A 22,339-nucleotide genomic window follows, 5' to 3' on the forward strand; every position below is an offset into this window, starting at 1 on the left:
TGCTGACTTGATGGTTCCATGGTGCATCGAGGTGCGGGAGCCTCACAGGGGCTGCATTCAGGTCACTCAGGTACTCAGGGCAGGACTGGAATTTAATCCCTGCCTGATTCTGACGTCTTGTCTCTCACCCGGCACCCAGCACTGAGTGAAGCAACCACTGATTGGGCACCCCTTAGCCATAAGTTTGCAGCATCTCTGTTGACTCCATGGCCTCTGGTGAAGGAATCCGAGAACCTGGACACACCGGAGCTGAGAAAGGAGGCGCCTGAAATTACAGCCCAGCTCTGCGCATGGCCTGCCCCAGCCTGCATAGCTCTGATTAGCAGATAGAGCTTCCAATGGCCATGCTGCCCATGACTTCATCCCTAGGGCCCTGGTTGGGTCTGCAGACCTCCCTCAGGAGCCCCCATCTCCGGACCTTGGTGTGACTGGGCTGGGTCCCTGTCTTGCTGGTCCCCTCCAGAGAGACCCTGGACCCTTTCCAGCCTCACAGGCCCTATGGAGACCCCAGCCCTTCTCCAACACCTTCTCCTCACCTGCCTGCCCCTCTGGTCTTGTCCTCGGGTCTGAGGACATGGAGCCTGATTTGCCCTATGGGGAGAAATCAGGGAAGAAGCCACATCTCAGGTCCATAAGAAACACGGGAGAGTCCTGGGTAGAGAGGTGAAGGGGCCCAACTTCCCACCAAGTCCAAGCCCAAGCCCTCCCCATGTGGGACCCTAGGAGGTGGAGGAGATGGTCTGGGGTCTTCACCTCTCCACTGAGAGTCCTCAACATCCTCATACTTTTAAAGATTTCCAAGGGCACAGGAGGCAGATGCCATTGTGTGGGGGAAAGAAGCCGGGTGAAGCTGAGGAAGGAGTTGACACTGTTGGCGCAATTGCCAGGGGTAAGTAACAACAATGATGGAGTTAATAATAATCATTTATTTCACACTGTTATGTCATGCCATAAGACGGACCATCAACTCTGGAAATTAGGTTAGTTATTATTACCCCTGGGGGCAGGGAGAGCAGCTTCTTTATCTTTTGTTATTAGAGGCCCAAGAATCAAGCCAAGAGCTTGGTGAAATTTGTGGGGAGTAGAGATTTGTCATGGTCATGGAGCTATGACAAAATCCCGTCTCATTCCTGCATCTTTTTAATTCCTCATCTTGGAGGGAGCTGAGGGGAACAGTTGAGGGCACAGGCTGTGGGTTCGGCCTGCCCGGGCTTGAATCCCACCTCTTCTGTGGGTTAGCACTGAAGCCTTAAATAAAATACTCAAACTCCAAGGGGCTTAGTTTTCTCACCTGTAAAGTGGAGGTGAGGCTAATCACATTCACTTTCTCCATAGAGAGACAGTGAGGGTCAAGCAGGTTAGAATGGTGGTGGGCACATGGTAAGTGCACAGCTAATGTCCACCACTCTTATCCCCCTTATCCCCCTGCGACTCACCCTGACTCTGATCTGAGGACTCCAGAGGATTCACAGAGGAGGCAGCTTTGGACCCAGACCTGAGAGGACTGGGAGATTTCACCCAGAGGTTGTGAGCATGTCATGGCAGAGTGGAGGTGGCATTCCTGAGGGTGGGCACTGCCTAGCAGGGCATGGAGGCAGGGAGATGTGCAGAGCGTGAGCCTGGATGGGGAGCTGCTGCACTCACGGGGGGCGTGGATCCTGACGCTCCTTTATATAGTCAGCTGGGCCACAGGGTTCTCCACGATGCATTGGTAAGTGCCCATCTGCTACCAGGCCAGACTCAAGAGAGACAACTTTGCATATGAGAAGTTTAGGAAGGAGCTGTTGTGGATCCAGCAGTACTTGAGATCTGGGAAAGAATAGGAGACACACTCCATTTCCACCTGGGAGCCGATCTCAGCCATCACGATGCCATTGAAGGCATCAGGATTGCCCCTCAGCAGCAGATAGTCAGGCCCATCTGCAGAGACAGGGAAGGAGGCCTGGGGCTGTGTTTCTGACCCTTTGGGGTCCTGGGTACCACCTTATGAGGTCCTCCTCCAGCCAAGAGGTTCCCCACTGTGCACCCTGAGCTGACCCCTAGACCCGCCCCAGGCAAGGCAGCTGTGCCAACAACAGTAACCATAATAAGAGCACCTGCCATGATCAGGGACCTACTAGGGGCCAGCCCCATGGTAGCCCTTTACCTCGTAATAAAATCATTGGAGTAAAAGCAAACACATGGGGCCTACTGTGTGCCAGACACTGTTCTAAGCTCTGTGCCTGTCCCCACATTTGTTGAATTCCCAGAACAACTCATGTGATTGGTTCCACTACTCATCCATTTTATAGATGGAAAAAAACCAGGCTCAGAGGAGTGGATTAGGACTTCATGACTGCAACTGACACAGAAGGACTGAGCCAGTCTCAGGGCCTGGGGGCAACCGCCCTGAGCAGCTGAAGCCTCTGGATCCTGGGTCTTGGTTCCAAGCCTCTGACCTGTAAACAGCTGTATGGAGATCAGAAATCCTTCACGCTTCAACCCCAGCTTCCACACGATGGGCGCCATAGCCTGTGCATTAGGAAATCTAACACGCCACTAAAGTGGTTCCAGAAGGAGATGTAAAGGTGATTTTAGAAGTGTGATTATTTTTTTCAGGTGAAAGATGTGGAAGAGTTTGATAAACTCTGTGAACACACCTGGAACACTGGAAGTATCTAAGTGTTGATGTATTTATAAGCTCAGTAGATTAGATTTCCAAGAGCTGTCTGAGAATTTGTGAGGATCTTGCTGGGTTGTGAACTTGCCCCGGTAGGCAGCTGAAGGGCTATAAAGAAAAAAGAATGTATGGAATGCATAACTGACTCTTTAAATCAAACTCTCTGTTTAAGGGAGCACAGTCTGTTCAATTTCAGTAAAAGAGAGTGACAGTGACTATAGTAAGTTTACAAGAAAAGAAGAAAGAAATCAATGAGTGGAATTTGAAGGGTCAAGGGGTTTGAACACTTAATAAACTGAACATCAATTTAAAAAATAATTGGTTTTAAGTAGTCCCCTATTTACACAAAAGCAGACCTCAGCAAAGGCACACTGACCATTTCTAATCTGAGAAGTGAGGACTGGGGTCCCTATTTCACACTTGAGTGCATCAGTTCTGAGTAGTGAGGGCAGCTCCCAAGTCCACAGAGCTCAAGAGCTGGAGCTGATTCCAACCCAGACCAAGCTGGCTGCAGGCTGGCCCAGGATGTCTCTGGCCTAGTCCCATTTGCAGATCCGTGGTGCGTCCCAGAGGTGGACTTATGTGGCAAAGAGCTGAACCCTGCCAAAAAGAGGCCTGGCCTTTGCTCTCAGCTACTGGGAGGGAACCTCTAAGCCCCTGGAATGTCTCACCTGATTAGAGTGTCTTTGTTTACCTGAAAGCCTTGGACTTCACCAAATAGTCTAATAATATAACTAAGGATAGGACTTTGGGTCACTGGTATCAGCTCTATCTGTGGAGCAGCTGAAACTAAGGTCAGCCATGTAGACAGTTATCCACATCTGTGTGACAAAGCCACACCAGGACATCAAGGCTCGGGTGAGTGTCCCTGGTTGGCAATGCTCTATGCATGTTGTCACATGTCATGTCAGGAGGAATCACCACAGTCTATGATTCTACTGGGAGGGGACAACTGGAAACTCCCCATTCGGAATTCCCTGGACCCTGCCCCATGCTCTTCTCATCTTGGCTGACTTTAATCTGTATCCTTTTGCTGTAATGAGACATCACATGAGGATAACAGCTTTCAGTGAGTTCTGAGTCCTACTAGTGAACTATCAAAACTGAATGTGGTCAGGGACCCCCCAATGTGCAGCTGGCATCAGAAGTGAGGGCAGTCTTGTGCACTGCTCCCTAACTACTCAGGACTGCTGGATTAAAGGCTGTGCAGGTCGTTTGAGGATAGAAAGGATTCCTGGCAACACTGCCTGGTTTGAACCAAGCACTGCCACTTACCTCCCATGTGATCTCAGTTAAGTTGCCTCCCTCCCCTAAGCCTCTTTCTACACCTGTAAAATGAAGATATGAAATGTTTCCTCTTCATAGGACTGTTGTGATGCTTAACTTCAGAAGCAAGTGGAGAACGTAAAATGTGGAATCCTTCTTAGCTAGGCTCTTGTGTCTGAGGTCCTTATTACTAAGGAAAAAGAGGGAATGAATACTGAGAAGAAACCAGCAACCACGGCCACAGAGAGCATCTATCTGATCAGCTCTATTTGGCTGCACCAACATGTAGCACTCCTTTTAGACATTGTGCCAAGTCCCTGCAGAAACATGTCCCTCCCTCCATCTAGACTGTGCACGGCCAGTGATGCCTGGTCTGAACAGTCAGGATGAAGATGGCAGAAGTGGCTTCATTCAGAGTCCGTGGCATGACCCTGACTGTCTCATGCAATGAGACCCTCATGAGGACCCTGCTCTCAGGACGGGGGTGTAGGCTTGGAGGGCACCTCGACCTTCAGGGACTCACTTTCATTCTCTCAAGCAAACCCCAGAACTATACCTGGCCCATCTCATCCAGGATCCCCCATGACTTTGAGAATCTTGTCTGAAACCCTGTCTCTCCAGTCAGGAGTGGTAGCACCCAGTGCTCACCTAGGGGCAGGAGGCAGCTTCGGGAGCAGCCCCCCAAAGCCCTTAATCTCTTTCTGGAGCTCAGCTTTGTACCTTCTTATCAAGAGAGCAAAACGTCACAGTCCCTCCCAGGGCAAAGTTTTGCCTGGCACAGCCAGAGTGGACACTAATGAACAGTGACTCCTTCCTGTCTTTCAGGCTTGAAGATCACAAGGAATGTTAACCTGGGATCTTTGAGGAGCTATACACAAGGTAGATTTCTGACAGGTCCCTACCCGCGTCCTTGCGGCGCTGTGTGAGCAAACCCCATCACCCCCAAATGCATCACACCACCAGGGGGAGCCATGGAGTTGCACGATGCATCAGCACTAATCATTGTCTACAACCTCCTGGGGGAAGGGATAAGAAGTAGATAGAAAAGGTGAGAGGCAGGAGCCCCGAATCAGCTTCCAGAGAAGATGGAAGTGAAATGGAGAAATAATAATAATGACATTAACAATAGCAATAACATTACTAATAACATTAAATAATAACTACTTCCTGCAGTTATCATTCCTGTTCGGTGACATTGTAAATCTTGACATAGGTTAGTCTCTGAATGGGTGGGAGTCAGGTGTCAGGAAGCATTTGGAGGTCAAAGAGGGTGGAGAAGATTGGTGCAGTGATCCCTGCAACTCTCTGGGTGAGCAGCAGGGGGCGGCCTAACCATGGCAGAGACTGTTGAGTTGGTTGCACAGACATCAGCAAGTGTCATGGGGCAATGGGAAGTCCATGGACTCTGTCTCAGAAGGAAAATTACTTGATCTCTGTGTGCCTCAGTGTCCTTATCTGCAAAGTGGGCATCAGAGCTCCTACCTTTATGAGCCTGAGAACAAAAACCAGGGAGAATAAATGAACAACCACAGCAGCAACAACAAACAAAAACAAGAGCCAAAACCAAGTAGCGAGATGGGCCTTTCTATCATCTGACCCCGAAATCCAGCCACATTTAAAACCAGGTCTACCCCTCAGATTTCCCAGACAACAGAAGTCAATGCATTTTTTTCCCTTTGAAAGTGAAAAACAAACAAACAAACAAAAAACATGCTGTAATATTGGAGGGAAACAATTATGGGTTTTTTTGGGGTTTTTTTTTTTTTGACATGGAGTCTCTGTCGCCCAGGCTGGAGTGCAGTGGTGCGATCCCGGCTCACTGCAAGCTCTGCCTCCTGGGTTCACACCATTCTGCCTCAGCCTCCCGAGTAGCTGGGACTACAGGTGCCCACCACCACACCCAGCTAATTTTTTTGTATTTTTAGTAGAGATGGGGTTTCACCATGTTAGCCAGGATGGTCTCAATCTCCTGACCTCATGATCTGCCCGCCTTGGCCTCCCAAAGTGCTGGGATTACAGGCATGAGCCACCGTGCCCAACTACAACTATGATTTTTATATGAACATTAATTCCATTATGTGGTTCCTTGAGGTTGCCTGATGTACACATTGTGGGAGAGGCCATGAGAGCTGCTACACAGCCCTTTGGAGATGGCGATCATGAAGCCAGCAAATGGTCAAGGGCTGTGAGTCTTCAAAAATCTGTCCTGATAAGTGATGATGTCATCTCCACATGCAAACCTGTCTCCAGAGAAGACACAATCCCATCCACTCAATGCTGCCGATCTGCCTAAACAATTCAAATGGGCTTTTTGCCCAGCGAGAAAGGGATTTTTGTATGTACATTCATGTTCTCCTTCTTATTCATCAGAAGTTATTTTTCTACGCACCTCACATTCTCAATGATAACTAAGAGAAATTCCTTGTTTGATTAACTCACACTCTATACCGGAACATTTGTGCATCTCACAACGGTTCCCTTGGAGCCCACCTTTCCTTTTAAGTTTAAACCTTCCTTGGAGTAATCAGAATAACTTCCAAATAGGAAAGAATGAAAGAGACTATGTTTATTCATTTTGTACACTCTTAAAACATAAATTGTATTTTTGCTAGCTGCAGCTAAGACTTTTATTTTAAAATGGGGCACTAACTTTCCTTCCTCCTACATTAAAACATTTCAGAAAAAAACTTAAAATCTTAAAAATAATTTTAAATACCGGGATAAATTTCTTTAAACATAAATTTCCAATACTTTCTAAAAAAGGTCATATCTATTTCAGAACTCTAATATCACCAGAACCCCAGAGAACATCCCCCAAATTTTTAGGCATAAAAATTCTCTTGTTTTTCAGCAGACACTTGATCAGTTTACCTGCATCCATAACCTTGGATATGGATTCATATGGCAGAGTCTATAAGCTGGAACATTAAATAAAAAATTGAAATGATTTATTTTCTTATAGCTGTTCCAAAAATAAAGCATACAAAAACTTTAAAGTCACAAATGTAAACTATTGTCAGAACAGAATGTTAAACATTTTTTCATTATTAGACATCATTATTAAATACAAATAAGTGATGAATAATATAGAAAATAATACTTATTGTTTAAGAGGCACATATGTGTGATGGAAATAAAAAGTCTGCATTCATTTAAGTTAGGTTACATTTATTTGTGGACACAAACAGGCCCACGTATGAGAGGAGAGAAAGGCAGAGGAGGGGAGCAGCGGGGAGGATGGTGCAGACTGTGTGGGCCCTGCTGGCCACACAGGAACCTGGAGCCTTTAGGCAGAGCAGAGACTAGACTGGACTTTCACTCTAACAGAACCCCTCGGCTTCCCTGGACAGAACAGGCCCAAGTGGGTCATGGCAGCCACATAGAAACTGGAAAGGTGCTTGCTGGGTCCTCCAGGAAGAGGGATAGGGGCTTGAACCAGGGAGGCAGGGGTGGCATAAGGATGTGCTTTTGGATATGTGTGGAAGGTCATGCTCACAGAGTTTTCTAATGGATGTGGTCAGCGAGGGGAAGGCAAGACCAAGGATGAAGCCAGAATGTTCCCCTGAACACCTGGAAGGAAGGAGCGGTGTCCATAGAGGACTTCAGAGGGGAGGCTTTCAGGGGCGATAATTCTGAGAATCTCCCTTACATCCAAATGGGAACAGAACAGAGACAGCTGAATGCAAATGCCTGGAGTTCAGGAGAAGGGTCCAAGCTGAAGATGTTTCAGTACACAGCTGGAGTAGTGATGACCACAGATGAGGTAAAGAAGGGGTGAAGACAGGCAGAGAGGAGGACACACATTTGTCATTGGTGCTTTCATGACAACATACGTTATCTTCAATCTTTTTGATAATAGTCACCCTAACAGGTATGAGGTGATGTCTCATTGTGGTTTTGATTTGCATTTCCCTGATGACTGGTGATGTTGATCATTTTTTCTCTGCCTGTTGACCATTTCTGTGTCTTTGGGGAACTCGCCATTCAAGTCCATCATGCCTTTTCAAATCAGATTATTTGTTTTCTTGCTGTTGAACTCAACTTGTTTGAGTTCCTTATATATTCTGGATATTAACCTTTTACCACACGTGCGGTTTGCAAATATCTCCTCCCTTTCCATAAGTAGTCTGTTCACTCTTTTGTGATTGTTTCTTTTGCCATGCAGAAACAAACTAAAACAACTTTTTAGTTTGATGAAATTCCATTTATCTATTATTGCCTTTGTTGCCTGTGGTTTGGTGTTGTTAACTTAAACATCACACAATTACCAATTTGGAAGAAAGAGCTTTATTTCTTATAAAGGATTACAGCCTGCAAGGTGGCCATCCAGACAGGCTGGGAAGCAGAGCCTGCAGAAGAGGCTCAGAGACAAGCACTTTAAGGGAGGGAGGAGAAAGACAGGAATTTAAGCTGAATGGGCGGGCCAAGTATACATATTCAACAGGTTACAGAAGGAGCTTTGAATATTCATGAAGGGGTTTTGACCCAAGCATATTGAACAAACACGCATGTTACATGTAATCCATGTTCACCTTAGGGTAGAGACTTAACATGTAAATGTATTACAATTAGGCCCTACATGTTAAAAGGTCTTTGGAGGACACAGCAGCCCTCAAGTGCGCAGCCTCTGTAAAATCTGCCATAACCAGTCCATGCTCCATGTTCTTATCAAGAGAAAGTTACTGAAATCAGTCTTTTGTCCAGTCACAAGGGTGTGGGGTCAGTGTCTGGTGGTGAGCTGTACATTGTTTTAATATTACTTATATCGAGACCAGTGCTTGCTTAGCTACCAGAGAAAAATAAACATATTGTGGCAGTTAGAACATAGTTTATTCTCTAAGTGTAGGGGTGTGTAATTTAACCCCTGCCTGGCATGGCCTTAGGTTTTGTATATGATTTGGTATCTCATTGCCACAGAGTCTGTTCTGCCAGTCTTATAATCTCCATTTTCATATTAAGGTTAATCAGTTGCTGTATCTCAACTGCAAAAGGAAGGGGCTATAATGAGGTGTGTCTGACCTCTCGTCCCATTGTAGCAGCAACTCAGTTTTTAAGATTTTTCTGGGGTCCCCTTGGCCAAGAGGGGGTCTGTTCAGTTGATTACAGGGCTTAGGATTTTATTTTTAGTTTACAGTATCTAAAAAAATCTGTGCCCAGATAATGTCAAGAAGCTTTTTCTCCTATGTTATCTTCAAGGAGTTTTACAGTTTCAGGCCTTACATTTCCATCTTTAATTCATATTGAGTTGATTTTGTTTACGTCTGAGATAACCGGCAATGGCAGCTTTGATGAACATGTGTGAAAGGGTGGGGGACTTGATTGGAAGCTAGTTTGGAAAATAACCGAAGAAAGGAAGGTAGGAAGAGTGACGACAAACAACCTCTTGAGGAGTTTGCTGCAAATGTTACCCGCCCTTGGAGGGGTGAGTTGGCCCTAGTGGGTCCTTTCTCTGCCCCCTGCCACTTATGCCAATAGAATGAGACCAGGATCGGCAAAGCAGAGAAGAAACTTTATTCATTGATCAAGAAATGGAGAAAGGGAGTTCATGTGCAAAGCACCTTCTCCCAGGGGTTGGTAAAAGGGGATCTTAAGGGCCCTTAGGGCAGGTAGTTGGAGACTGAGGCAGGCAGATCTGGAAAAAGGTGGGTTCCTCCAGAAGGGGCTGAAGTGTGCACACTCTTGTGTTTTCTTTTATACTTGGCACCTTCTGTGCCTAGCAAGGCACAGTTCTCACCCCTGAATGGAGATTTTAGTATGGTAATGAAGCAAGAAATCAGGTCAAGGCCTGCACTGAGGCAGGAATCCAGGTCCAGGCAGCACGTCTGGGCTGAACTCATCCCCTGGCTGGTTCCTGTTGCTGGCTCCCAGCCTTTGTTTCTGGCAGCAAGCAGAGCTGCAAGCACAGGTTAGTTTCACAGGTTTTGGGGCTTCCTGAGAGAACTGAGGTCATGTTGCAGAGACCCAAAAAGGAACAGAGAAATGGATCTGGAGAAGAATTTTTCTCAGTTCTTTCCCCACAATCTCCCAGAGGTGCTCAAATTCATAGACAAAGAAAGTAGAAAGTTGGTTGCCATGGGCTGGGGGCAGGATGGAATAGGAAGTTATCATTTAGTTGGTACAGAGTTTCAATTTGGCAAGATGAAGAAATTTCCGGAGATCAATGATTAATAATTGCATAAGAGTGTGAATGTACTTAGTGCCACTTACCTGTGCACTGAAAAATGGTTAAAATTGTAATTTTTTAATGTATATTTTAACACAAATTTTAAAAAGCACTAAATATTTGATCAGCCTCCTCGCCAAATAAGAAAAACTGATGGCAAATAATCACATGAAAGCATTCTCAACACCATTTGCTGTTACGAAATCACAGATTAGAACCAGAATGAGGTAGCAGTACATACCTATTAGAATGGCTACAAAACAAAACCCAAAGAAATTTTTTTTTAAATCCTGATAATACCAAATGTTAATGAAAACGTAGAGTAACCAGAACTCACATATTCTGCTGGTGGGAATGTAAAATGGTACACCCACTTTGGAGAACAGTTTGGCAATTTCTTATAAATTCGAACTTACACATATGACCAAGCACCCGACTCCTAGGTATTTACCCAAGAGAAATAAAAAAACTAGTGTCCACACACAGAAATCTGCATGTGAATATTTATACTAGTTTTACTTTATAGTCACCAAACCTAAACCTAAAACCTAAAAACAATAGTCACCAGCCAGTAAATGTATACAATGGGGATCTATGAAAACAATGAGGTATGAGTCAGCAATTTAAAAACAACACCCCATCACATGGACGAGCCCCAAATGCATTAAACCGAGTGAATGAATCCAGATTTTAAAGGCTACATTTTGAATGATTCCGTTTATATGACATTCTTTAAAAGGCATATCAGTAGGGTAGAGAATAGATTAGTGTTTTTACAGGAATTAAATAGGGAGGGACAGTTGCCTACCAAGGAACATCAGGAGGGAATGTTTTAAGTAATGGCACTTGGTAGTGTCTTGACTGTGGTTGTGGGTATGTAGCTACACATATCTGTCAAACCTCAAATAATTGCATATGAGAAATACTCAATTGATGAAATTGATGGTACCTAAATTCAAAATACACTAGAGATGACACTACGCTCTCACTAGAATTGTTAAAATATAAAGACTGACAATACCAAGTGTTAATAAAGGTGTACAGCTACAGGAATTCTGGTGCATGGCTGGGAGTAGTGGTAAAAGTCAAAGCCATTTGGATAACGATTCTGCAATTCCTACAAAAATTAAATATGCAGGTATTATTTGAACTAAAAATTCCACATCTTGTGTATAAATGAGTATAAAAACATGTCTATAAAAAGACTTCTACTTGGATACCTATAGAAAAAAACTGGAAAATCTTAAATGTCTATCAATAGGTGAGTAAATAAAAGATAACAGTATATCCATACAATGGAATACTACTTAGCAATAACACATTGTGAACTACAGGCATATACAACAGCTTGGCTCAGTTTCAAAAAATGATTGCTGAGTGACAGAATACAGACACAATTTTTTAGTATATTTCTAGGAAATTCTCAAGTAGACAAACTAACTCACCATGACAGCGGGTATATTGATGATTGCCCAGCATAAGCGATGGGAATGGTGAGCTGCAAAGAAACATGGAAAACCATTAGAGTGGAAGAAGTGTTGTGTATCTTGACTGTGGCAGTCACAGCGGGGCTGCATACACTTATCAAAACTCACTGAAATGAACATTTCAGGTGTGTGCATTTTATTTCATGTAAATTATGCCTAATAAAGTTCACTAAATACATCCAGTGAAATTCACATCTTCATGTTTAACATTCTGACCCATAAATACAATATAATTAGCTTTACTATTAAGACCAAATTATTGCATTCCTATTATGTGCTACATTCTTACTTTTTAAAGAACTTACAAGGTATTATGTTACTTATTAAAGACTCAATTCCTTATATATTAAGAATGCAAATGGCTGTCTACATTAGCAAGGACAAATGAACATTTACCTAGATAATACTGTTACAAAGATTTTACTAATATATGGTACCAAATATTATTATGCCCTGGATTTTGAGGATTTGCCAGATGCATACTACACAGAGTGAGATGGAAAATCATGTCACTGAACCTAAAATTCTTTTTATCTATAAACAGAATGGGCCAGGACATTTAGTTGTGTGCTTGTCAGGAAGGTGATAGCTGGGTACAGTCAGATCTGTGCCACAGGATCTAGGAAGGCAGATTTCCAAATCTCAGATAAGAGATCAGCACGATCACATTGTCTGAGATTTTTTTTTTTTTTTTTTTGAGACAGAATCTAGCTCTGTTGCCCAGGCTGGAGTGCAGTGGTGCGATCTCGGCTCACTGCAAGCTCTGCCTCCCGGGTTCATGCCATTCTCCTGCCTCAGCTTCCTGAGTAGCTGGGACTACAGGTGCCCGCCACCACACCCGGCTAATTTTTTTGTATTTTCAGTAGAGACAAGGTTTCACTGTGTTAGCCAGGATGGTCTCGATCTCCTGACCTCATGATCCACCCGCCTCAGCCTCCCAAAGTGCTGGAATTACAGGCTTGAGCCACAGCGCCTGGCCTGTCTGAGACTTCTGACAAACAAGAGGGAGCAAGAGGGTTAGGAAACCTGTGAAAAACTAAATTCCAGCAAGACAATTAATGCCCAAACAAGCAACTCACGAAAGACAAATAGTCATAAACATAAAAACTAAGCCTGAAATTTTAATTTTGTCTGTATATTCCACTCATATTATCGGAAACTATTGTCTTTGGGCCACATGTAACGGTGAGAAGCACGTTTTTTCATGAAAGGAAATGCCAATCTCTATGATGAGGACCTTAAAAAAATCGCTCCTGCCCACACTACACTGAGAGGCAGCATTAACCGAAAAGGAGTTTCTTCTACACTGGTTCATAGAACATGTGTCCTTCTTTATGTTTTACGTGAAGATGCTGCATGGTTCTTATTTTAGAGGTGTCATTGAAACTGCAAATCTGTATACTATTTATCAGGGAAAAATTCTATAGTCACATTTCTTTAAAAATACCCAATATGCTACCATGACACATGGCAAACTCATCAGTGTCTGCAGCTCTAAAGCCAGACAGTGTGTGTGTGTGCTAAGGACATGAGGCTATGGATAGGGAGCATCTCAAGGGCAGGGGCCAGGTCAGTGCTATCTCTTCTTCTCTCCATCCCCACCTACATACAGATGCTCACTATATATTTGGTGAATGAATGAATGGCTGTCACCTTCACTGCACCTAGGACCACTCTTCATTTTTTCAGTCCCAGACACTCCCATAGACCCTACAGAATCCTACATCCTGCAGGATCGACTATCTCATGGCTCAAGATGAGGCTGTGACTGTCTGGGGCCAGAAGTGACCAGTTCCCAGACGTAAACAATGGTTCACAGAAAAACACTTCAGAGTGAGAGGGTTTTAGACACAGGTGTCCCATGCTTCAGATGTCCCCAGAGGTCCTGGTCCAGGCTCTGGCATTGGACGGAAGACCTGAGGTGGGAGGCAGGAAGTGGTCTCTGCTCCTTCTCTGCTCCCCTCTGGGCAGGTCTCTGAGGTCACTTGGCTTTGCAGTCTCCCTCCACTCTGTGCAGAGGCGGATGACCTCTGACCACGTGTGGGTTTGAGGTTCCTCTTCTGTGAACTGCCAAGATCTCATGCTCCTCCCCACAGCCCTCTTCTCTGCTCACACAGGAAGCCCAGGAAGCCTCTGCCTCAGAGATGCTGCCGCTGCTGCTGCCGCTGCCCCTGCTGTGGGCAGGTGAGTGGCCCTGGGGAGAGGGGCCGTGGGGATGAGCCCATCTGACCCTCATGTCTCCACAGGGGCCCTCGCTCAGGATGCAAGATTCCGGCTGGAGATGCCAGAGCCCGTGACGGTGCAGGAGAGTCTGTGCATCTTTGTGCACTGTTCGGTCTTCTACCTCGAGTATGGCTGGAAAGATTCTACCCCTGCTTATGGCTACTGGTTCCGGGAAGGGGTCAGTGTAGACCAGGAGACTCCAGTGGCCACAAACAACTCAAAAAGTGCAGAAGGAGACCCAGGGCCGATTCCACCTCCTCGGTGACCCCTCAAGGAACAACTGCTCCCTGAGCATCAGAGACGCGAAGAGGAGGGACAACGGTTCGTACTTCTTTCGGGTGGCGAGAGGAAGAACAAAATTTAGTTACAAATATTCCCCACTCTCTGTGTATGTGACAGGTAAGGCATGGGCTCCAGGAGTGGCACAAGGGGAAGGTTATGGGGGCCACTGGGAAGGGCTCAGATGGGATTCATGTCCTGGAATGGGGATGGGAATAAAGCATGTCAGGCTCAGGGGAGGAACTGGACCAGAGCCTGAGCTTCCCACAAGGCTGCACCTTGGATCCCCCTCCTGATCCTGCGTCCCCACCTCTGTCCACAACAGCCCTGACCCACAGGCCTGACATCCTCATCCCGGAGTTCCTAAAGTCTGGCCATCCCAGCAATCTGACCTGCTCTGTGCCCTGGGTCTGTGAGCAGGGAACGCCCCCCATCTTCTCCTGGATGTCAGCTGCCCCCACCTCCCTGGGCCCCAGGACCCTCCACTCCTCAGTGCTCATGATCATCCCACGGCCTCAGGACCACGGCACCAACCTCACCTGTCAGGTGACATTCCCTGGAGCTGGTGTGACCACGGAGAGAACCATCCAGCTCAGTGTCTCCTGTGAGTGATGGGGCCAGGATGCCTGGGTCCCTGAGGGTGTGAATGGGGAGAGGACCAGGAGAGAGGAGGTCCAGGACTGGGGCCACTTGGTGGCTGTGTCTTGGAGGCCTTGCTGAGTAGGGGAACTAGAAGGACCCAAGCTGTCAATTGCCATTTCTGCGGGCTTCTAGAGGAGCGCCTACCTTCATCTCACTCCCACCCCAACTAAATGAGAAATCCTCTCTTGCTGGCTTAGATCCTCTAATGAACCCAGTGATTGAAGCCTCCCTAGAAGACGGCACAGGTAGGACAGAGTCCCCATCTGGAGGCTGGAGGAGCAGGGCCTTCAGCTCAGGGAAGAGCTGGGCTCCTGCCTCATCCTGACTCACCATGGTAACCAGAGACTCCTTGTTGGCCAACTCAGGGACCCTCCCTATCCTCAGCTCCCATGGACACCTGCGCACCTGTCTGTAGGGACCAGCCCCACAGGGTCGGTAGGTTTTTCTCCCATGTTTGGAGACGAGAGAGTTGCAGAAATAAAGACACAAGACAAAGAGATAAAAGATAGCTGGGTCTGGGGGACCACTACTGCCAAAACACGGAGACCGGTAGTGGCCCCGAATGCCTGGCTGCGCTGTTATTTATTGGATACAGAGCAAAAGGGGCATGGTAAAGAGTGTGAGTCATCTCCAATGATTGATAAGGTCACGTGAGTCACGTGTCCACTGGAACAGGGGGCCCTTCCCTGCCTGGCAGCCAAGGCAGAGAGAAAGAGAGAGAGAGACAGCTTACACCATTATTTCTGCTTATCAGAGACTTTTAGTACTTTCACTAATTTTGCTACTGCTATCTAAAAGGCAGAGCCAGGTGTACAAGATGGAACATGAAGGCGGACTAGGAGCATGACCACTGAAGCACAGCATCACAGGGAGACGGTTAGGCCTCCAGATAACTGCAGGTGGGCCTGACATGAGTCAGGCCCTCCACAAGAGGTGGAGGAGTAGAGTCTTCTCTAAACTCCCCCAGGGAAACGGAGACTCCCTTTCCTGGTCTGCTAAGTAGCGGGTGTTTTTCCTTGGCACTGACGCTACCACTAGACCACGGTCTGCTTGGCAACGGGCGTCTTCCCAGATGCTGGCGTTACCGCTAGACCAAGGAGCCCTCTAGTGGCCCTTTCTGGGCATGACAGAGGGCTCACACTTGTCTTCTGGTCACTTCTCACTATGTCCCTTCAGCACCTATCTCTGTATAGCCTGGTTTTTCCTAGGTTATAATTGTAGAACGAGGATTATTATAATATTGGAATAAGGAGTAATTGCTACAAACTAATGATTAATGATATTCATGTATAATCATGTCTATGATCATGATCTAGTATAACTCTTGTGGTTTTATATATTTTATTACACTGGAACAGCTTGTGCCCTCAGTCTCTTGCCTCGGCACCTGGGTGGCTTGCCACCCACACCTGTCCGCAGACTCCTCCACAGACTCCTCCAAACACACACCCCTTGGCCCCACAATAAGGACAGAGTGATATTCATACAGCAGGACTAGCCTTTGAGCCCCTTATCATCTACCTCCTAAATACTCCTCCAGCCTCAACTTTAAATTTTTCCCAGTAGTTTAATGTACTTCTGGACAGGTGATACAATCCCATGGGCAAAAATGCTAAATCCATAGCAGAGTCTGTTCTCAGATGCTTGTCCTCCTCCCCAGAATCAAAGAGTGTTCATCCTGGCTGCTCTGAGCCCTGGTGTATTCTCTGGAAGGATCTCAGAGGTCGTTTGGTATCAGCAGCACAGACTATCCTCACTCTCAGACTGTGTAGTGTTCCATTGAAGAGTTGGATCCTAATTCTGTATATATCTTCTTGAAATGGAATATCATGTTTCTACCAACAGAAACAATGGATTGAACAGTCTTCTATCTACTTTGCCAGTGTATGTCTATGTCTGCGGAATCAGTTACTTAAAGCAAAATAGCTGGGTCTTATATTCTTTCTGATTTTGAGAGATAGGCCAAATTGTTCTCAGTCAATGGTGGATATGTTTACATTCCCAACAGCATGGGGTGACAGTGTTTTCTTTTCTTTTTCTTTTTTTTTTTTTTGAGACTTTCACTCTGTCACCCAGGCTGGAGTGCAGTGGCGTTGTCTCAGCTCACTGCAACTTCCGCCTCATGGGTTCAAGCAATTCTCGTGCCTCAGCCTCCCGAGTAGCTGGTAGACTACAGGTGCCTGCCACCACGCCCGGCTAATTTTTTGTATTTTAGTAGAGATGGGTTTCACCATGTTGCCCAGGGTGGTCTCCAACTCCTGAGCTCAGGCAATCTGTCTACCTCAGCCTTCCAAAGTGCTTGGACTACAGGCATAAGCCACCGCACCCAGCCGAAAGTGTGTCTTCATCAACCCAATGTGGAATGAAAGCTTTCGCTTTTTGCCAGTATTAGGTGAAAACTGGTATCTCCATATAATTTTTTAATTTATATGCACTTTTTAATTGAGATAAAATTCATATAACATTAAATTCACAATTTTAATCATTTTAAATTATACGCTAAACTGGCTTTTAGTCACATATTGTACAACCATAACCATGATCTAATGCCAGGACATTTTCTTTACGTCAAAAATCCACTCTGTACCCATTAAGCAGTCACTTCCCATTATCCCCTCCTCTGGCAAGCACTAATCTGCCTTCTGTCTCTACAGATTTGCCTATTTCGGACATTTCATATAAGTGGAATCACACAAAAAACAGCCTCTTGTGTCTGATTTTTTTTTCACATAACGTAATGCTGTCAAGGTTCACCCCAGTACTATGCATGAATACTTCATTCTTTTTGAAACCTAATATCCCATTGTATGGAGAGACCATGTTTTGCTCATTCATTATTCAGTTGATAGACATTAGAGCTGTTCACACTTTTTGACTGTTACTAATAATGCTGCCAGGAACATTCATGTACAACTTTTTGTTGGAACCTATGTTTTTATTTCTCTTGAGCATAGCCCTAGGAGTGTAATTTTTAGGTCATATTGTAATTCTGTGTTTAACTTTTTGAGGAAATGCCAGACTATTATCCAGTGTCAGCACCACTTTACATTGCACCAGCAGTGTACAGAGTTGCAAATTCTCCGTATTCTTTTGAACATTCTCGTTTTCCTTTTTTAAAAGAACTATGGTCTTCTAGTGCATGTGAAGTAGTAATTCATTGTGGCTTCAACAGGCATTAAGATACTGATAAATGGTATTGAACATATTTCCATAGACTAATTGATATTTGTATCTTTTTGCAGAAGTTTTCACTCAAGTTCTTTGTCTACTTTTTAATAGGTTAATTTGGGTTGTTTGTAATTTGAGTGGTTTGTAAATTACATGCCCTTTATATATGCTGGATACTGCACCCTTATCAGATCCGTGCTTTACAAATGTATTTTCCCATTCTGTGGGCTGTCTATTCACTTTCTTGATAGTGCCAATCAATGCAAAATAGTTTTTAATTTTGATAAAGTCCAAATTATGTATCATTTCTTCTTCCAACTGCTGGACAGTCAGGGAACAGCTTAGAGTGAGCCCTGGGCTGATGTGATACCACATCCAAGGATGCAGGAAGGATCTGAAGAACCAATGTCCAAGTTGTCTTGGGAGAGGAAGGACATGGATTGTGGTTTAGCAGGTGAATGGGCCTCATCCCACCTTTTTGCAGGGAAATCAGGAACCGTGGAAGAGGTGGTTGTTTTGGCCGTGGGGGTAGTGGCTGTGAAGATCTTGCTTCTCTGCCTTTGCCTCATCATCCTCAGGTAAGCACTGCCTGAAGACCAAGGACAGGCATGGGGAGGGCAGAGGACATGATGCTGAATCCCAGAATCTCAATCCTGGGGGTATGCAGACAGTTTACGTGGTCCTGGGGCCAGGCTGGAGGCTGAATTGGTGGTGAGAATTACACATGGGCCATTTGTGGTCAGTTTGTGTCTGTCCCAACTGAGGGCCAAATGCCAGGATGGGGAGCTTCCTGCTGTCATCAAGGAGGCCTAGACCTGCTCTTCCTCCCCGTGATCCTCCAGCCTCTAGCAGGGCACAGGAAGGTGAGTTGGCTGCCCTTTGCTCCCTTCATGTGGCCACACTTACAGGTCCTTGTCTCTTCACTCAGTGTCAGTTTCCACAAGAAGAAGGCGGTGAGGGCAGTGGAGGTTGAGGAGAATGTATATGCTGTCATGGGTTAATCTCTCAGGTGAGTGATGTGGGCCTCTCACCCTTCAACATCTTGCTGGATACCTCCTCCACAATGGCCTCCAGGATTGCCCTGCCCATCATGGCCAAAGTTAAGCCAACTGTCTTCCTCCTCAAACCTACTTTTCCTGGGATGTGGGTTCTTCATCCTGCAGATGACAAAGAGGCCTCATCTCTAAAGTCAGAACCTGGGTGTGGGTCTGCATCTTGACCCCCCTCCCTTCTCTAGATCCCATAAATTACTAGCTCTTGTCCCTCCTTCTCCTAAGCAGGGCTCATCTTGATGCCCTTTTCTCCATCCTGACCCTAGTCATTCTTGCGGCCTCACCTCTTCCCTGATCACTGAACCCTTTTCACCTCCTGCCTCCATCTCTCCCCAACACAGGTCTCCAGACTGTGCTTCCAGATATCTCCTCATCCAGTTCCTCCACAGTCTGAATGGCCATGTTTCTTCTTCATTGCTGGAGAATGAAGTGCAAGTGCCACCGCCTGGACCGAAGGCCTTTCACTATCTGTCTTCTGCTGGACTCTGCTCCAGATCCCTCTTCTCCTTGCATCACCCAAAGTCTCCCTACACCCACCAGGCCAAGCCCTCTGTGATTCTGAGACTTTGCATGTGTAGTTACTTCTCCTGAAATGGCCTTCCTCCCCATTCCTGCCAATCCAGGTCCTTATCATCCTTCAGGTTGTCTTAAATGTCACCCAGGTGTGTGTATTTTTGTGTAATCCTTGTATGATATTAAGCGGAGATGTGGCATTTGTTCATTAATTTGTAGACATATTCAGTAACTATACTGAATATATATAATGACTATGTGCCAGCATTTCCGTATGTGCAAGAAGTTCATCAATAGATACAGACTCAAAGAGCTCTGTCATCAAGCTGTTGTTCTGAAGAGCAGAAGGATACAAATAAAAAGAAATAAGTAAAATATTTTTTCCCATGTTGGATAGAGATATTTGTTTAGAGAAAAATAACACAGGGAAATAAGCACAGACTATACTGGGAAACAGTTTCTATATCTGATAGTGGAAAGAGGTGACGTTTAGGCAAAGACATGAAGGTGCTGAAGAGGCAGGCTCTGAGTCTGAATAAGAGAAAAGCATCCCAGGAAAAGGATAAGGGGAAGAGCAAGTGCATTGCTCAGAGGCAGCAGCAGGCCTGGGGGTTGTGGACTCAACCAGAGCCCCATGTCTTAGAGCAGAGGAAGGGTAAGGAGGGGAGCAGCAGGAAGGATGCTGCAGACTGCGTGGGGTGCTGCAGTGCATACAGGAAACTGGAGCCTTTGGGAAGGGCAGAGACACAACTGGACTCTCACTCTGACCTCAAATGCCTGGGTCAGAGCAGGCCCAAGTGGGTCACGGCAGCCACAGGGAGACTGGGAAGGCACTGCTGGGTCCTCCAGGAGGAGGGATGAGGGCTGAGCCAGCGAGGCAGGGTGGGGTGAGGACATGTTTTTGGATGTGTGTGGAAGATCAAGCTAATAAGGATCACAGGCTAACGATGTGTTCAGTGAGGGGAAGGCAATACAAAGGACGAGGCCAGAATGTTCCCCTGGGCACCTGGAAGGAAGGAGCTGTGTCCACAGAGGACTGAAGAGGGAAGGACTTTCCTAGAGAATGATTAATTCTGAGAATCCACCTGACATCAGAATGGGAATAGGAGGGAGACAGCTGGATGTAACTGTCAGGAGCTCAAGAGAGGGGTCCAGATTGGAGATGTTACAATGCACATTCAACAACTTGGTTCAGTTTCCAAAAATATTACTGCTGAGATGACAGAATACAGACACAAATGAGTACATTTCTAGGAAATTCTCATGTGGACAAAAGTAACTCACCATGAGAGAGAGCATATCAATGGTTACCCAGCACAGGAGGTGAGAATGGTGAGCTGCAAAGAGGCTTAGAAAAAGCAGAGTCATGTGGGATATGAGAACTGAGCACAGGTGGGTAGGAAATGTAGGAAATGAAGTTGGAGAGAGATGGAGGCTACAAATATTGCAGTGTCCTGAGTCCATTACACTTATTTATGCATTTGAGCAAAAGAATGAGATGAAATGACACTTACTTTAGTGGGGTCACTCAGGCTGCTGTGTGAGAAAGTATAGATGAGAGGAGACCAGATTAGTGGATACAGAGAATCCAGTGAAGAGATGATGCAGACATAGTCCTGGGTAAGAATGATGAATCTCATGTGGAGAAGTTGGGTTCTGGACACATCTTGAAGATGAAGCCAATAGTATTTGCGAATGGAGTGACGGAGTGCACGTAGGGTAAGAGCAAAGATAGCTCACGGCCTCTGCTTGATAGGTGCCACAGATATCACAGGTGAGTCCACAGATATCATAGATGTCATGGATATCCATGAAGACATCCATGACCTCAATAATATCATGGAGAGTCTGATTACACCTCCATAGATGTCACAGATGCCCACAGGTGCCAAAGATGATGCCCATGTGGTTACCCAGAATGGAGACTTAAATAATTTAACTGCCAACAACTAAAATTGCCAACCCTGCAGGAGGAGAATATTCTTAAGTGTAGATCAAATATTGTTTTGGTTACTGTAATTTGGAGGTGGTCCCAAGCCACCTACGTAGGGATTGTAGGTAGAAGGCAGGAGTCTGAAGCTCAGGAAAGGGGTCCAGGTGGGAGATACACAGGTTTGGGAGCCTCCACATTAAGGTTTGATGATGGATGAATCCACAAAGAAGAGAAGGGGTCCACGGACACAGCCACGGGACCCTCCAGCATTTAGTGTCAGGGAGAAGAGGTGGAAACAGCAAGAAGACTGTATAGAGCAGCCGCTGAGGAGAAATGAGTGACCAGGAGAGTGCAAGTTCAGGTGCTGGTGGCTAACGGGGGCTGGAGTTTCAAGGAGAGATTGGTCATTTGTTTCAAATGCTGGTAAGTCTGGTAAGATAGGGTTTGAGAAACGACTATTTGAATTTAGCTAAGTTGTATCACAACTGGTACTGACAAAAGCAGATCTGGTTGCCTGGTAGAGGAAGATCTCTTGACTAGAAAGAGTTCAAGAGAGAATGGAAGGAGAGGAGGCAGAAACCGTCAGTGCCAAGTACTATTTGGAGAAACACTGCACCAAATCTAGAACCAAGAAATGGGCCTGCAGCAGAATATGGTCGTGCCCTGTAGACTTGCCATTTCTGGCAGCATCTGCTCTTGTGTCTCTCATGATACCATGTTCCCTGTTTGTGTAGGGCTTTTCACCCCTTGAGTTAACTGCATTCCCATGGCTTCCCCTACCATACTGTGAGCTCCACAAGGACATGGTTGGATCTAATTAGGCCTCCATCATTCTACTCTCTCCTATTCAGCTGCACACTGTCAAAATTTACAATTACCTGTATGTTTCTGTCTTCATCCCCTCAAGTACTGGAAGTCACAGCCCCCACCCCTGCTCTGGTCTGCTTTGCTCCC

The 22,339-nt window shown here is 45.8% G+C and overlaps 1 protein-coding gene and 1 pseudogene across 2 annotated transcripts in view; one reads left to right on the forward strand and one right to left on the reverse strand.

Moving 5' to 3' along the window:
* The window catches only part of CTU1 (cytosolic thiouridylase subunit 1), a 158,247-nt gene that overhangs the window by 55,202 nt on the left and 80,706 nt on the right, over nt 1-22,339 (reverse strand). For both annotated transcript variants that reach the window (XM_055370234.2, XM_031004476.3), the window contains one exon: nt 11,534-11,586. The gene's annotated coding sequence lies outside the window, so the exon portion shown is untranslated. The remainder of the gene's footprint in view (nt 1-11,533; nt 11,587-22,339) is intronic.
* LOC109023106 (myeloid cell surface antigen CD33-like) lies at nt 13,720-18,888 on the forward strand (annotated as a pseudogene).

The sequence above is a fragment of the Gorilla gorilla genome, chromosome 20 (genome assembly GCF_029281585.2).
Source record: "Gorilla gorilla gorilla isolate KB3781 chromosome 20, NHGRI_mGorGor1-v2.1_pri, whole genome shotgun sequence".
Taxonomy (NCBI): Eukaryota; Metazoa; Chordata; class Mammalia; order Primates; family Hominidae; genus Gorilla; species Gorilla gorilla.